At 36.7% G+C, this 16,513-nt stretch overlaps 1 pseudogene; it reads left to right on the top strand.

Moving 5' to 3' along the window:
- Positions 1-454: 454 nt before the first annotated feature.
- LOC136123136 (UTP--glucose-1-phosphate uridylyltransferase pseudogene) lies at positions 455-3,810 on the top strand (annotated as a pseudogene).
- Positions 3,811-16,513: the final 12,703 nt, after the last annotated feature.

Below are 16,513 nucleotides of genomic sequence, written 5' to 3'. Positions count from 1 at the left end.
TTTACTATTCAGATTTCTTCTCCTTAGAAACAGACCAGCTGATTGGAGAAAAACTTCTGCTGATAAGAATGAAATGCATCCCAAGCTAAAAAGCGAAAACTGTGGTCTTCACCATATGACATTGTTCAAACTTGATTTTTATTTCCCTGTACAAAGACTTCATATATGCTTTTTTTTCACAGAATGTTAGGATTTTATTCAGGTTTTTAAAATTTGGATAAATAATGGTAACATTGAAAACTCTAACATGGTGATGTTCATTGGCTATTTTTTTTGCTTTATTCTTGATTATCATATAACTAATGAGATTCAAATAGCTAGTGGTATTTCCACTATAATTTTCATCTTTTTTTGCGGGGCGGTGGGAGGGCGCACCACATGGCTTGCAGGATCTTAGTTCCCTGACCAGGGATTGAACCCTCACCCTCGGCAGTGAAAGTGCACAGTCCTAATGATGCCGAAAGCTCGGCCTCTGTGCACCAGTGCCGGAACGAATCTCAGAGACAGAGTTTCAGGTGAAGAAAAAAGAATAGCTTTATTGCTTTGCCAGGCAAAGAGGACACAGAGGGCTCCTGCCCTCGAAAACTATGTGTCCCTTAATGTTTTTTATTGAAGTAGAGTTGATTTACAATGTTGTGTTAGTTTCAGGTGTACAGCACAGTGATTCATTATATACGTATATTCTTTTTCAGACTCTTTAAGGAATTTTTTTTAAATCAAGTCTTAATTTGTAGCAGGCTCACTGATGAACCCTGAAAGTAAAGGAACCAAAATTGGCAAAGATGCCTTATGTTGTGGAGTGAATTCACAGTTCATGCCCTTAAGGTTTTTTCCAGAGGTTTTTGGAAATGCCTTATGATTACAACAGAACTTTACTCTTTCTATCTTTTTATACCCTGTCCCCATCTGGCTAGATGTCCCACAGCTTTCAAAGCATCCTGATAATTTTTTTATATATAATACTACATATTTTTATTGGGATCTTTCAGTGTACTAGGATTTGTTTAGAGCTCTTGGGTTTTCATTGTTTTGGTTGGGATTTTACTTTTATGAGGTGTTAGGGCAGAAGAGGGGGTGTGTTTTATTTTTGTTTTGTTTTTATTTTGATTGCCACACACTCTTCTAACCCTTCCCCTTATGTTGACCCCTCTGAAAAGATAATAATCTCACTTCCTACATCGTAAGAGAAATTCTTAACAGGTCAAGAATCATAATCAGGTTTAGACAGTTATTTTAGCCTTCCTTTTCCATCCCACTGACATTAAACCCAAGATGAGTCGAAATGTGATATGTTCCATGCGTTCTTTTCAAATATCTTTGAAATAGGCACATGGTTTCAGTTTTGTGCTGGAATAGTCTGTTCCAAAGAATTGCAGTTTTCTGATCCTCCTTAATTATTAGCATTGTATTTCTAGAAAGTACACCAAAGAAAGCTTTTCACTGGACACAACCTTAAATAACTAAATTTAACCTTAAAGTAGATGACCTGAATCATATATAAGAAATATTAAAATCTTCCTCCCAAGACCCATGGAAGAAGAAAGGGACAAGGACTAAATACAATAAAAAATATTTTCAAAACCATTTGCTTTTGATCCAAATTGGGATCTACTTTCCTTTCTGACTTTGAATGGAGAAAAGGACTAATTTAATTGTGTAATCTCCTACCATACCCTTGTGGTTGTATCTGAACCAGTATGACATGTAAGAAAACTCAAAGGAGAGCGAAACAGTCAGGAAATGCTGTTAGTTCATACAAATGACATCAGGAATTATGTTGAACCACATATGGCTTGATAGTCTTTTTCCTTGAGCTATAAAGATTGCACTGACAAGAGTAAAAAGACAATACAATCTTCTTTCACTTTTTGGCAAACTTCAGGCTGGAAGTTTTATTTGCCATGTACCAGCTTTATTCCTCTTCCAAAGGTGAAATGAGGGGTCTTGGGGAGAACTTTGATTCTCTGTTCTTCTTCTCTAGTAAAATTACTCCTTTGTTGTAATTTTTTCCAGAACTGATAAATTCTATAAAATTTTTTTCAAATCATGTTGACCAAGTAGTTTCCTCTTTCCCTTGTTTCTCGTAATCTTTAAAGTAGAAAGAAATTCCGTAAGTAGAGCCAGAATTGCTATTCCTAAACAAGTCATCCCATAAATCCAAGTTACAATCTTAGTCTTGTCCCTAAGGAGATGCCTCATCTTAAGCAAGTTATCACCTGTAATATAGGAAAAAATAACCTTTTTCCCAAAAAATGTTGTTGGAAGGTTAAATGATAGGATAATCTCAGTGAATGCTGGTTTCCTACCTGCCTGTCAGCTTTCAATCAATAATCTTGAGTTACATTGGCTTGGTTCATCTATGAATCACAAACTATTTTTCATCTAAAGAATAGTCAAATCCAGCAATTTCACTTCTGGATATATATCCAGAAAAAATTCAAACACTAATTTGAAAAGATACATGCACCTCAATGTTCATTAGCAGTACTATTTACAATAGAAAAGATATGGAAACAACCCAACTGTCCATCAACAGACAAATGGGTAAAGAAGATGTGGTAAATATATACGATGGAATATTACTCAGCCATTAAAAAGAATGAAATTCTACCATTTGCAGCAATGTGGATGGACCTAGAGAATATTATGCTTAGTGAAATAAATTTGACAGAGAAAGACCAATACCGTAGGATATCACTTATATGTGGAATCTAAAAAATAGTACAAATGAAGGTATATAGCAAAACAGAAACAGATTCACAGACACAGAAAACATGGATGAAGATGCAAAAAAAATACTACAGAAGTATTTTGACAGAATAACTGTCGTGTGAAAATCTACACTTTTAATCAAAGCAGGTACCCGAGGATTAATAAAGAATCTTTACTACCTGTAGCAAAGAATGTTTCATTCTCAGGGGAAAATACTGAAGCCTGGTACCCTCCGGGTTATGGAAATATTTATGCCAGTTTCTACAACTCTGGTTTGCTTTATACCTTTATAGGAGAAGGCAAAGGGTATATTTTTGAGTCCAACATAGATAATCTGGGTACCACAGTGGATCTTTATATTCTTAATCATCTAACGAACCCACCCAATGGAAAACCTTGTCAATTTGTCATGGAAGTCACAAATAAAACACATGCAGATGTAAAGGGTGGGACACTCACTCAGTATGAAGGCAAATTGAGACTGACGGAAATTGCTCAAGTGCCAAAAGCATATGCTGATGAGTACAAATCTGTATCAAAATTCAAAATATTTAATACAAACAACCTATGGATCTCTCTTACAGCAGTTAAAAGACTGCAGGAGCAGAATGCTATTGACATGGAAATAATTGTAAATCCAAAGACTTTGGATGGAGGCCTGAATGTCATTCAGTTGGAAACTGCAGTAGGGGCTGCCATTAAAAGCTTTGAGAACTCTCTAGGTATTAATGTTCCTAGGAGCCGTTTTCTGCCTGTCAAAACCACATCAGATCTCTTGCTTGTGATGTCAAACCTTTATAGTCTTAATGCAGGATCTCTGACAATGAGTGAAAAGTGGGAATTTCCTACAGTGCCCTTGGCTAAATTAGGCGGTCCTTTTACGAAGGTTCAGGATTACCTAAGGAGATTTGAAAGCGTACCAGATATGCTTGAATTGGATCACCTCACAGTTTCAGGAGATATAACACTTGACAAGAATATTTCATTACAGGGAACGGTTATCATCATCGCAAATCATGGTGACTGAATTGACATCCCACCTGGAGCAGTATTGAGAACAAGATCGTACCTGGGAACCTTCGTATCTTGGACCACTGAATGAAAAATATTGTGCACACTTTATACTAATTATGGGCTAAACAATTTCTTACAATGAAGTGTTCTCTAGGATTATAAAATGGCCAGGTACTTTATTATGTTACTGTACCATGCAGTGCTAATTTTTAAGTTGAGTTTTCTGCGGTATGCTTTTAGTCTATGAAAAGCACAGGTGGAAGCAATACTTTTCTATTTGAAGAAGATCCTGAAAGTTAAATTCATCTTAAAGTGCAATATTGTTTAAGCTAAAACTGGTGTAGCTCTGCTGGAAAATCTTTTAACAGAGGCCTCAATAATGGTCACTTTGAACTGCTTGTGATTTTAAAAATAAAGTTGTGAAGCAATACACGTGTAAAAGAAAAATCAAAAGTATTCACAAAAATATCTCCATCAATAGTTCTTTTTCCCTTGAATTTTATTTTATTTACTTTTTATACAGCAGCTTCTTATTAGTTACCTATTTTATACATATTAGTGTATATATGTCAATCTCCCAATTCATCTCACCACCACCACTCCCCAACCAGCCCCTGCTTTCCCCCTTGCTGTCCATACGTTTGTCCTCTACATCTGTGTCTCTATTTCTGCCTTGCAAACCGTTTCATCTATAACATTTTTCTAGATTCCACATATATGCGTTAATATACGATGTTTGTTTTTCTCTTTCTGACTCACTTCACTCTGTATAACAGTCTCCAGATCCACCCACGTCCCTACAGGTGACTCAATTTCATTCCCATTTATGGCCGAGTAATATTCCATTGTACATATGTATCACAATTTCTTGATCCATTCATCTGTTGATGGGAATTTAGGTTGCTTCCATGACCTGGCTATTGTAAATAGTGCTGCAATGAACATTGGGGTGCATGTGTCATTTTGAATTATGGTCTCCTCTGGGTATATGCCTAGCAGTGGGATTGCTGGGTCATATGGTAATTCTATTTTTAGTTTTTTAAGGAACCTCCATACTATTCTCCATAGTGGCTGTATCAATTTATACTCCCACGAATACTGCAAGAGGGTTCCCTTTTCTCCACACCCTCTCCAGCATTTGTTGTTTGCAGATTTTCTAATGATGCCCATTCTAACTGGTGTGAGGTGATAGCTCATTGTAGTTTTGATTTGCATTTCTCTAATAATTAGTGAGGTTGAGCAGCTTTTCATGTGATTCTTGGCCATCTGTATGTCTTCTTTGGAGCAATGTCAATCTAGGCCTTCTGCCCATTTTTTGATTGGGATGTTTGTTTTTTTAATATTGAGCTGCATGAGCTGTCTATATATTTTGGAGATTTATCATTTGTCTGTTCTTACGTTTGCAAATATTTTTTTCCCATTCTGATGGTTGTCTTTTCGTCTTATTTGTAATTTCATTTGCTGTGCAAAAGCTTTTAAGTTTCATTTGTTTATTTTTGTTTTTATTTCCATTACTCTAGGGGGTGGATCAAAAAAGATATTGCTGTGATTTATGTCAGTGTTTTTCTGATGTTTTCCTCTAAGAGTTTTATAGTGTCTGGTCTTACATTTAGGTCTTTAATCCATTTTAAGTTCATTTTTGTGTATGGTGTTAGGGAGTGTTGTAATTTCAGCCTTTTACATGGAGCTGTCCAGTTTTCCCAGCACCACTTGTTGAAGAGACTGTCTTTTCTCCATGGTATATCCTTGCCTCCTTTGTCATAGATTAGTTGACCATAGGTGCATGGGTTTATCTCTGGGCTTTCTATCCTGTTCCATTGATCTATATTTCTGTTTTTGTGCCAGTACCATACTGTCTTGATTACTGTAGCTTTGTAGTATAGTGTGAAGTCAGGGAGTTTGATTCCTCCAGCTCTGTTTTTTTCCCTCAAGACAGTGCTTGCTATTTGGGGTCTTTTGTGTCTCCATACAAATTTTAAGATTATTTGTTCTAGTTCTGTAAAAAATGCTATTGGTAATTTGATAGGGATTGCATTGAACCTGTAGATTGCTTGGGGTAGTATAGTCATTTTCACAATATTGATTCTTCCAATCCAAGAACATGGTATATCGCTCCATCTGTTTGTGTCACCTTTGATTTCCTTCATCAGTGTCTTACAGTTTTCTGAGTACAGGTCTTTTACTTCCTTAGGTAGGTTTATTCCTAGGTATTTTATTCTTTTTGTTGCAGTGGTGAATGGGATTGTTTCCTTAATTTCTCTTTCTGATCTTTCATTGTTAGTATATAGGAATGCAAGAGACTTCTCTGCATTAATTTTGTATCCTGCAACTTTACCAAATTCATATGATTAGCTCTAGTAGTTTTCTGGTGGCATCTTTAGGATTCTCTATGTATAGTATCATGTCATCTGCAAACAGTGACAGTTTTACTTCTTCCTTTCTAATTTGTATTCCTTTTATTTTTTTCTTCTCTGCTTGCCATGGCTAGGACTTCTGAAAGTATATTGAATAAAAGTGGCAGAAGTAGGCATCCTTGTCTTGTTCCTGATCTTAGAGGAAATTCTATCAGCTTTTCACAATCGAGAATGATGTTTGCTATGGGTTTGTCATATATGGCCTTTATTATGTTGAGGTAGGTTCCCACTATGCCCACTTTCTGGAGGGTTTTTATCATAAATGGTGTTGAATTTTGTCAAAAGCTTTTTCTGCATCTATTGCGATGATCATATGGTTTTTATTCTTCAGTTTGTTAATATGGTGTATCACATTGATTGATTTGCATGTATTGAAGAATCCTTGCATCCCTGGGATAAATCCCACACGATCGTAGAGTATGATCCTTGTGCTGTTGGATTGTGTTTGGTAATATTTTGATGACGATTTTTGCATCTATATTCATCAGTGATATTGGTCTGTAATTTTCTTTTTTTTTTTCTTTTTTTTCGAATTTGGAGTATCTTTGTCTGGTTTTTGTGTCAGGGTGATGGTGGCCTCATAGAATGAGCTCCTTCCTCTGCAATTTTTTGGAAGCGTTTGAGAAGGATTGGTGTTCATTCTTCTCTAAATGTTTGATAGAATTCACCTGTGAAGGCATCTGGTCTTGGTCTTTTGTTTGTTGGAAGATTTTTAATCACACTTTCAATTTTATTACTTGTGATTGGTCTGTTCATATTTTCTATTTCTTCCTGGTTCAGTCTTGGAAGGTTATACCTTTCTAAGAATTTGTCCATTTCTTCCAGGTTGTCCATTTTATTGGCAGAGAGTTGCTTGTAGTAATCTCTTATGATGCTTTGTATTTCTGTGGTGTCTGTTTTAACTTCTCCTTTTTTGTTTCTAATTTTATTGATTTGAGTCCTCTCCCTCTTTTTCTTGACGAGTCTGGCTAAAGGTTTATCAATTTTGTTTACCTTCTCAAAGAACCAGCTTTTAGTTTTATTGATCTTTGTTATTGTTTTCTTTGTTTCTATTTCATTTATTTCTGCTCTGATCTTTATGAATTCTTTCCTTCTACTAACTTTGGGTTTTGTTTGTTCTTCTTTCTCTCGTTCCTTTAGGTGTAAGCTTAGATTGTTTATTTGAGATTTTTCTTGTTTCTGAGGTAGAATTGTATTGCTATAAACTTCCCTCTTAGAACTGCGTTCACTGCATCTTATAGGTTTTGGATCATCGTGTTTTCATTCTTATTTGTCTATAGGTAATTTTTTAATTTTCTTTTTGATTTCTTCAGTCATGTCTTGGTTATTTAGTAGCATATTGTTTAGCTTCCATGTGTTTGTGTTTTTTATGTTTTTTCCCCTGCAATTGATTTCTAATCTCACAGTGTTGTGGTCAGAAAAGATGCTTGATACAATTTCAATTTTCTTAAATTTACCAAGGCTTGATTTGTGACCCAAGATGTGATCTATCCTGGAGAATGTTCCATGTGCACTTGAGAAGAAAGTGTAGTCTGCTGTTTCTGGATGGAATGTCCTATAAATATCAACTAATTCTATCTGGTCTGTTGTGTCATTTAAAGCTTCTGTTTCCTTATTAATTTTCTGTCAGAATGATCTGTCCATTGGTGTAAGTGACGTGTTAAAGTCCCCCACTATTACTGTGTTACTGTCAATTTCCTCTTTTCTAGCTGTGAGCAGTTCCCTTATGTATTGAGGTGTTCCTATGTTGGGTGCATATATATTTATAATTGTTGTATCTTCTTCTTGGATTGATCCCTTGATCATTATGTAGTGTCCTTCCTTGTCTCTTGTAATATTCTTTATTTGAAAGTCTATTTTATCTGATATGAGTTTTGCTACTCCAGCTTTCTTTTGATTTCCATTTGCATGGAATATCTTTTTCCATCCCCTCACTTTCAGTCTGTATGTGTCCCTAGGTCTGAAGTGGGTCTCTTGTAGACAGCATATACATGGATTTTGCTTTTGTATCCATTCAGCAAGCCTGTGTCTTTTAGTTGGAGCATCTAATCCATTCAAGTTTAAGATAATTATCGATATGTATGTTCCTATTATCATTTTCTTAATTGTTATGGGTTTGTTTTTGTAGGTCCTCTTCTTCTCTTGTGTTTCCCACTTAGAGAAGTTCCTTTAGCATTTGTTGTCGAGCTGGTTTGGTGGGGCTGAATTCTCTTAGCTTTTGCTTGTCTGTAAAGCTTTTGACTTCTCTGTTGAATCTAAATGAGATCCTTGCCAGTAGAGTAATCTTGGTTTTAGGTTCTTCCCTTTCATCATTTCAAATATATCATCCCTCTCCTTTCTGGTTTGTAGATTTCCTGCTGAGAAATCAACTGTTAACCTTATGGGAGTTCCCTTTTATGTTATTTGTCATTTTTCTCATTGCTTTCAATAATTTTTCTTTGTCTTTATCTTTTGCCAATTTGATTACTACGTTTCTTGGTGTGTTCATCCTTGGGCTTATGCTGCCTGGGACTCTCTTTGCTTCCTGGACTTGGGTGGGTATTTCCTTTCTCATGTTAGGGAAGTTTATGACTATAATCTCTTCAAATATTTTCTCAGGTCCTTTCTCTCTCTGTTCTCCTTCTGGGATGCCAATAATGCACATGTTGGCTTAATGTTGTCCCAGAGGTCTTTTAGGCTGTCTTCATTTCTTTTCATTCTTTTTTCTTTATTCTGTTCCACAGCAGTGAATTCCACCATTCTGTCTTCCAGGTAACTTATATGTTCTTCTGCCTCAGTTATTCTGCTATTAATTCCTTCTAGTGTACTTTTCATTTCAGTTATTGTATTGTTTACCTTTGTTTGTTTGTTCTTTAAGTCTTCTAGGTGTTTATTCTTTAATTCTTCTAGGTCTTTGTAAAACATTTCTTGCTTCTTCTCAATATTTGCCTCCATTCTTTTTCCGAGGTCCTGGATCATCTTCACTATCATTATTCTGAATTCTTTTTCTGGACGGTTTCCTATCTCCACTTCACTTAGTTGTTTTTCTGGGGCTGTATCTTGTTCCTTCATCTGGAACATAGTCCTCTGCCTTTTCATTTTGTCTACCTTTCTGTGCTTGTGGTTTTTGTTCCACAGGCTGCAGAATTGTAGCTCTTCTTGCTTCTGCTGTCTTCCCTCTGGTGGATGAGGCTATCTAAGAGGCTTATGCAAGCTTCCTGATGGGAGGGACTTGTGGTGGGTAAAGCTAGGTGTTGCTCTGGTGTGCAGAGCTCAGTAAAACTTTAATCTGCTTGTCTGCTGATGTGTGGGGCTCAGTTCCCTCCCTGTTGGTTGTTTGGCCTGAGGTGACCCAGCACTGATCCTTACTTGACTCTTTGGTGGAGCTAATGGTGGACTCTAGGAGGGCTCACACCAAGGAGTACTTCCCAGAACTTCTGCTGCCAGTGTCCTTATTCCCACAGTGAGTCACAGCCACCCCTTGCCTCTGCAGGATACCCTCCAACACTAGCATGTAGGTCTGGTTCTGTTTCTTGTGGGGTCACTTCTCCTTCCCCTGGGTCCCGATGCACACACTACTTTGTGTGTGTCCTAGAATAGAGTCTCTGTTTCCCCCAGTCCTGTCAAAGTCCTGCAATCCAATCCGTTAGCTTTCAAAGTCTGATTTTCTAGGAATTCCTCCTCCCATTGCCAGACCCCCAGGTTGGGAAGCCTGACGTGGGGCTCAGAACCTTCACTCCACTGGGTAAACTTTTGTGGTATAAGTGTTCTCCAGTTTCTGAGTCACCCACCCAGCAGTTATGGGATTTGACTGTATTGTGATTGTGCCCCTCCTACCATCTCATTGTGGCTTCTTATTTGTCTTTGGATGTGGGGTATGTTTTTTTGGTGAGTTCCAGTGTCTTCCTATCGATGATTGTTCAGCAGTTAGCTGTGATTCCAGTCCTCTTGCAAGAGGGAGTGAGTGCACATCCTTCTACTCCACCATCTTGAACCAATCTCAATAGTTCTTAAATGATCAGACTTTACCATCTGGAATCAATTGCCCTGTGATGAAAAAACAGATGTTCTATCAAGGTTGCTTTGGGATCAAATAGGCAAAGAGGAAGGGTAGGGCCAGCTCCTGAAACACAGAGCCCTGTACAGAAATGAGACATGGAAAAAATGTAAAGTACATTGTGTTTGGCTAGAAGTGAAATGAACAAGGGTAGGAGTTATGTTTTTGTTCACTTATGAGCTATCAGTCCTGTAGCTGACCAAGAACCACCACCACAATTAGTCCTTAGGTTTCTGATATGTAAGAGGAAAGATAAGTTTATTATTCCACTTGAATATACATCCCATGAAGGCAGTGTCTTTCATCGATTTTGTGCCTTGCATGAAGTAGGTCCTCATCTTACCACACAGATAGATGGATGCATAAAGTTGCTTCCCATCGAACTGCATCCTTGATTTGGATGTCTCTCCCATCCCCTTTTAGGTTCACACCAGCCACATCCAAAGCTCCTGAGATTCCAGTATCTTGGTTTGGAAAATGTTGTGGAAGGCCACCTCCTGCAGGCTGAGGATGAAAAACCAACTGTGCGGGTTGCTCCGTAGGGTTGTAGGATTTATTTCTGATCTAAGTTGAGGTCCAATTTACCGCTAAAATGTGAGTTATGAGGACTTTTATAAATTTTACTCTATCTGCTTTTAAAAAATTAAGTCTAATCTTTATGGGCAAATAATCTTAGAGTTTTAAACTGAAGTGTAGAGCTGGTCTTTATTTTCTATTCTTCTTCCTTTTTTAAAATAAAAGAACATAAGTTCAATAGTATGTGAAGAAAAGCAAAAGATCAATTTTGCATCTATTTAAGCCATCATTTTTCTTTTTATATTTGGTAATATGGTGAATTATAGACATTGGCTCTCAAGAATTAAAGCAACCTTGTATTTCTCGGATAACTCCTACTCTGTTACTATGTAATATGTTTTTACATGTTATCAGATTTAATATGCTGATATTTTATGAAGGATTTGCTATCTGTGTTTATCAAGGATATTGGTTTGCAATTTTCTTTGCTTTTATTGTGATATTTTTGACAGGTTTTAGCATCAGGGTTATGTTGACCTCATAAAGCAGGTTGGGACATATTCCCATCTCCTTTATTTTCTGAAAAAGTTTGTGTAAGGTTGGTCTTTTTTCCACAAATATTTACTGAAATTCAGCACTGATACCATCTGGACCTGGAGTTTTCTTAGAGCCCAAGACCAGTTTGAAAACACATTTTGTTCTTACCCAATTCACCTGAGAGAACGCACGATAATCACTTTCTCTTGTTATCACATTTAAAACTTTTGAGCCACTGTTATTCAATCATCAGTGACAGTGACCATGAATAATAACTGATGAATTACCAAGGTCAAAAATAGACATGATGTTCATAGAAAAAGAATGTTCCATTTCCTATTTTGGTTGAAAGATGAGTTGACTAGACCGGAGAATTAGAAGCCCAGTTATGTAATCCAAATCCAGCAAGTCAAGGATTGGGAACCAACACTTCCAGTGCTTTTCAAAGCACACTCAGTATAATTTGTCTTTTCTGTCCTTGGCACTCTGATTACTGTCCATATTCCTAATTTCCAGCATAAAATAAAACATCATCGAGCCTGCTAATGCATTGAAATCAGTTCAATGAAGTAAAAACTGCCAAGAGCAGGAAGATTTGTATTATTACAGATATATATAATTTCTGGTTTTAATCCTCCCATTCCCAAATCCAAGTTAGATTTTCAGGACTCTATTTCACTCATGCACATAGACAATGAATGCAGACGACTCCATAAAAAAGAGACATGTATACTTTTGCTGTGTCATTTTATATTTTTCCATTCTCCATTGTAAGTCTCAACAAAGAATACATTTGTTCTACCTAAAGGACTATGAAAATGTTTTAGATTGAATATATCAAAAGCCATTCAAATGTGTTCCTATCAAAGGATAGAGCATGGCCATAAAGGAATAAGGCTGAATTGTAATAAATAAACTAAAACATATTCATTTCTTCTGTTGGCTGCACACTTATTCCAGTGAGTTTACATGCTCAGTTTACATAAGGAACACTTCTCTTAGAATTGCCTTCAGAAGCTACACCCCATCCACCTGACAGTCCTCAATGGAGTAATTTGGGTTACTGTTAACAGATGAAAGTCATTAATGGCTGTGCTGGATATTCTCCATTTGCCCCTCCAGAACCACTCTCCATGCAGCTCCACTCAGCCCCATGTCTTGGGAGGCTGTATTAAGGGTCCCCAGTTCTCTGGCTTTCTCTCAAGTTTGGCCAAAGGGAAACACCATCAGAAATTGGAAGGCAAAGAAGAGTATGAGCTCAAAGATGTGGCTGTCTTCCTCCTCCAAAGTCCCCTGCTCCAGGAAGCATAAGGGCTCTGCTATCCCTTGTTGATTTCCTATTACCCTTCTCATATCTTTTGCAAATAGACCCTTTATTAAAGACTCCTCAGTCACACACACACACATACACAATGTGAGTCAGCAATATGTTTCCTGCCTAAACCCTAACTAATAAAGGAGTCAAGTCTGCTGAACAAGCTGCGTGATCAAGCTAGGTAACATGACTTTTAGTGCAAAAGATAGGCTATATAATCATGAGAGTAATTTTTTGACACTGCTCATTCATTGGCTCTGAAGCACTTTCCAAAATAGAAGTTCAAAAATTGTTTAGAGCATACTCCAAACATCTAGTCTCTGAATGTGAGTATTTTGATGGAAACTATTCATTTAGCTGTTAAATTTCTGTTTGTTTGTTGTTTTTAAACATCTCAAGACATTATCATCATATTTTGTGATATCTGTTCATGACTTCCCATTAAAAAAATAGGTACTTTGGAATTTCTGAATGCATAATCAAATTTGGGGACAATACCGGTCCAGATAGTAAAAACAGTAAATAGCTTATTACTAAAAAGAGAGAGGGAGAGAGAAAGATTGAGAAAGAGATATTTGAGAATAGATTGGACATCACAGGATACTGAGAAAGAAATAAAATTGTTTCCAACAAACATTTCATTAAGTGAACATCAGTAAAATTTTTGTGTTGTGAGGGGCAGTTTGTCTATGTAAAATCTGCATATGTTTGAGGAATCCTTGATCTCCTTAGACTCTTCAAGAATCAGTTTCCTTTTTTAAAAGACTATTAATACTTAAGACAAAAACTTGAAAGCTGACCTAGTGGCTATTTCTCTCTTTGGAGCCAGTTAATTTCATAAAGCTGGTATTAAGCTATTCTCTTTCTTTTCTCTGTACATAATGTACTATATTGTGCTGTTATTGTGCCTTAAAAATACATGATGAAAATTCTGAATGTTCCCAGTGTTTTTAATTTAGATTTGCACAATCATAGATATTAGAGATGGAAAAACTAGGATTCTTCCTCTTCATATGAACCATAGACCTTGGTCTGGGACTTGGTTCCCTTTTTTTGATTAATAAAGCTGGTTGGGGGTGTTGGTGGTGAAGAAAGCCCTCTGGGAAATTGCTCCCATTATTTCAGGATTTCTGGACTAGCATTCTCTCTTTAATGGAGCACCATTACTCCAGTGATTTATCCTGGAGACCTAACAAATAATGTCTCTGTCTTGGTATTATCCTTTAAACTTATTGGCTGACAGATGTTATGTCTCTATTAACTGCAGTATATTTGAGCAAAGGATGTTGTCACTGCAATTAACTATAATATCAAGATTGGCCTAAAAAAGTCAGCAACATGGAACTCTCCAATCCCTTGCGTTTGGGACCATGAAGACAACCAAATTCGACCTTTTAGTTATATTTAATTCATATGATGGAATATTGGCACACATAGAATCTATGTAGACTATTTTGTTAACAATGATCTATATCTTTAGTTCCTTTAATCTGCTCATAGCTTAATGTTTCTATTTTTTTTTTCCACTCGAGGCAAAATGGTCTTTTAAATCCTATATTATTTTGGAGAGTCTCCTAATTTTTCTTTCTTTTCTCAAGTACATCTCCATCTTAGATTCATATAGCTGAAAGGAACTTTATAAATCATCTAGTTGCTAACCTCATTTCAAATATGAGGAAACTAAACCCAAAAAGTGATTCGCCATTATCCTGTTCAAGCTTTTTCCCAATATTCACTAACAAGGTATAATATACTGCATTTTTAACGATAACAACATTTGAAAAGGAATATGATCTACTTTCTAGGACTTTAAGCCAAGTTTTTTCTTAACAGTGTGAAATTCTACTAAAATGTTCTGTTTATTTCCAATCAGTTATTTCAAAACCAAACTCATAGTTAAGACTGTCTCATTCCAATGTAAACAAACAGAGCAGATCAAGACTAATCTGGTCCTTATCAGATGCTATGTTAGCTAGCTATATTCTCATATGTCTTTTATCCTCCTTAACAGATCCTCTTATGCCCTTATGCCTCTTATCCTCTTATGCCCTTTGTTTTTTCCTTCTCCCAAAATGCCATGGCCCATGCTTTCCATGTAACCAAGTGGACCCATTGATAAAAATATTGGCAACCCAGAATCCACAGCTCTTAATTCCAATTGACATGATATGCCAACATAAATTTTGGGAAAAATAAATTAGTATTTATTTTGCTTTAAAAATACACAGAGGGGGCTTCCCTGGTGGCGCAGTGGTTGAGAGTCCGCCTGCCAATGCAGGGGACACGGGTTCGTGCCCCGGTCCGGGAAGATCCCACATGCCGCAGAGCGGCTGGGCCCGTGAGCCATGGCCGCTGAGCCTGCGCGTCCGGAGCCTGTGCTCCGCAACGGGAGAGGCCACAGCAGTGAGAGGCCCGCGTACCGCAAAAAAAAAAAATACCCAGAGGAATGAGTTAATTGTTTTTAGCAGAAAGAACCCAACACAAATTGATAAAAATGTAACAGTGCCTAAAAGTAAGCACATGATTGAACATGAGCATGGGAAGAACTCCAGTGACTCCCAACCATCCTCTTTGGTCAGAACTGCCCTCTTGAGTGTCCAGCCTAAGACTAGCACTTACGACCAGTCAGTACAATAAAGCAGGTAAAACTCTTCCACTTCAACTTCACCTGTAAATTCATGCGGATAATCTATTTGCTCTCTCTGGCTAGAAAAATTGCAAAAGGGTGATTCTAATGGAATAGACATTTTAAATTATAAATGTTTCATATTTTATGTAGTTCATTTTATACATATTTTTCTGCTTCTTTGTTTAAATAAACAGTGGTCTCCAAAAGAATCTCGATTTGTCTAAAATATTAATTAGTTAAAACGAAAATGTTTCTCTCTGTATTATTTGTCCGACATCCCTTGGAAAGAATTTTTAACCAATAGGAAAAACTTAAAATTTATACTGAAGAACATTTTTCTAAAGTCCATTTGGCCAGGTCAGTAGGTTTGGAATTTGGCAGTGCCTGTAAATTTTATTTAATTTCACTTCACTTTGAAATTTTGCTGAGTGAATAGAACTAAGGGAATCAGAGAATGATTGATTATAGGCTTTTTAAAAATATTGCCTAAAATAGTGAGGAAAAGACAAGGAGTTGAAGACAAGAGAACAATTCAGTGGATTAAACAGAATTTTAGAAAGATAGGTACTGACTAAATGTACAAAATGAAAAAGTCTTGAAAAGAATTATTTTATTCTTTATGGGTATAAGTGATATTTCTTTCCTATAGAACATAGTAAATATTTAATGAGCATTACTAAAGGGAGATCTTAGTAATAAAAGTATAAATTGGAATTAAAAGAGTGAGATGAAGAGTTTGAAGGATTTAAAAAAAGTATTCCATGCTCTGACCACAAATGGGTGCAGCTGTCTGTGTCATCTGAGGAATGAAACTATTTCCTCTCTCAATGGACATCTTCATTCCCAAGGTTGACTTCTTAGAAGAGTCATGTACCCCACAATTTTTCATAAACTGAGAACCTCTAAGAATAATGTGGCACTTTGGAAAAAGGAGATCAACCACTTGGGAATGTCAAGGGTCACAGAAACATAGACTAAAGCACAGTTCCAACATATAAAATATTATGGTAAGGAAAGCCTGACTTCAGGAGAATGATCAACTTTAATATGAATTTCCCTCTAGACATTTTGGAGCAAGTGCCTGCTACAAACCAAGGCTGGTGGGAAGAGTGGACCTGTTTCCTCCAAATAAGTGTGAGAAACCTACACTGGCAGACATCACAGTGGCGGTACAGGAACTTAAATGTTCTCTTTATTTCCCCTCAATCACGGGCAAATCAAGTGTAAATCAGACACGAAAGTGAAGGATAAATACCCTTTCCAAGGAAAATTTCCACACAGATATTTGTGTGAGATGGGAGTCCCAAAGTAAGAATTTGCCATTGTTAAGACAACCAGGC

Source organism: Phocoena phocoena, chromosome 5 (genome assembly GCF_963924675.1).
Source record: "Phocoena phocoena chromosome 5, mPhoPho1.1, whole genome shotgun sequence".
Taxonomy (NCBI): Eukaryota; Metazoa; Chordata; class Mammalia; order Artiodactyla; family Phocoenidae; genus Phocoena; species Phocoena phocoena.
Note: the sequence above shows the minus strand (reverse complement) of the source record. Positions and strands in the feature narration are given on the sequence as shown.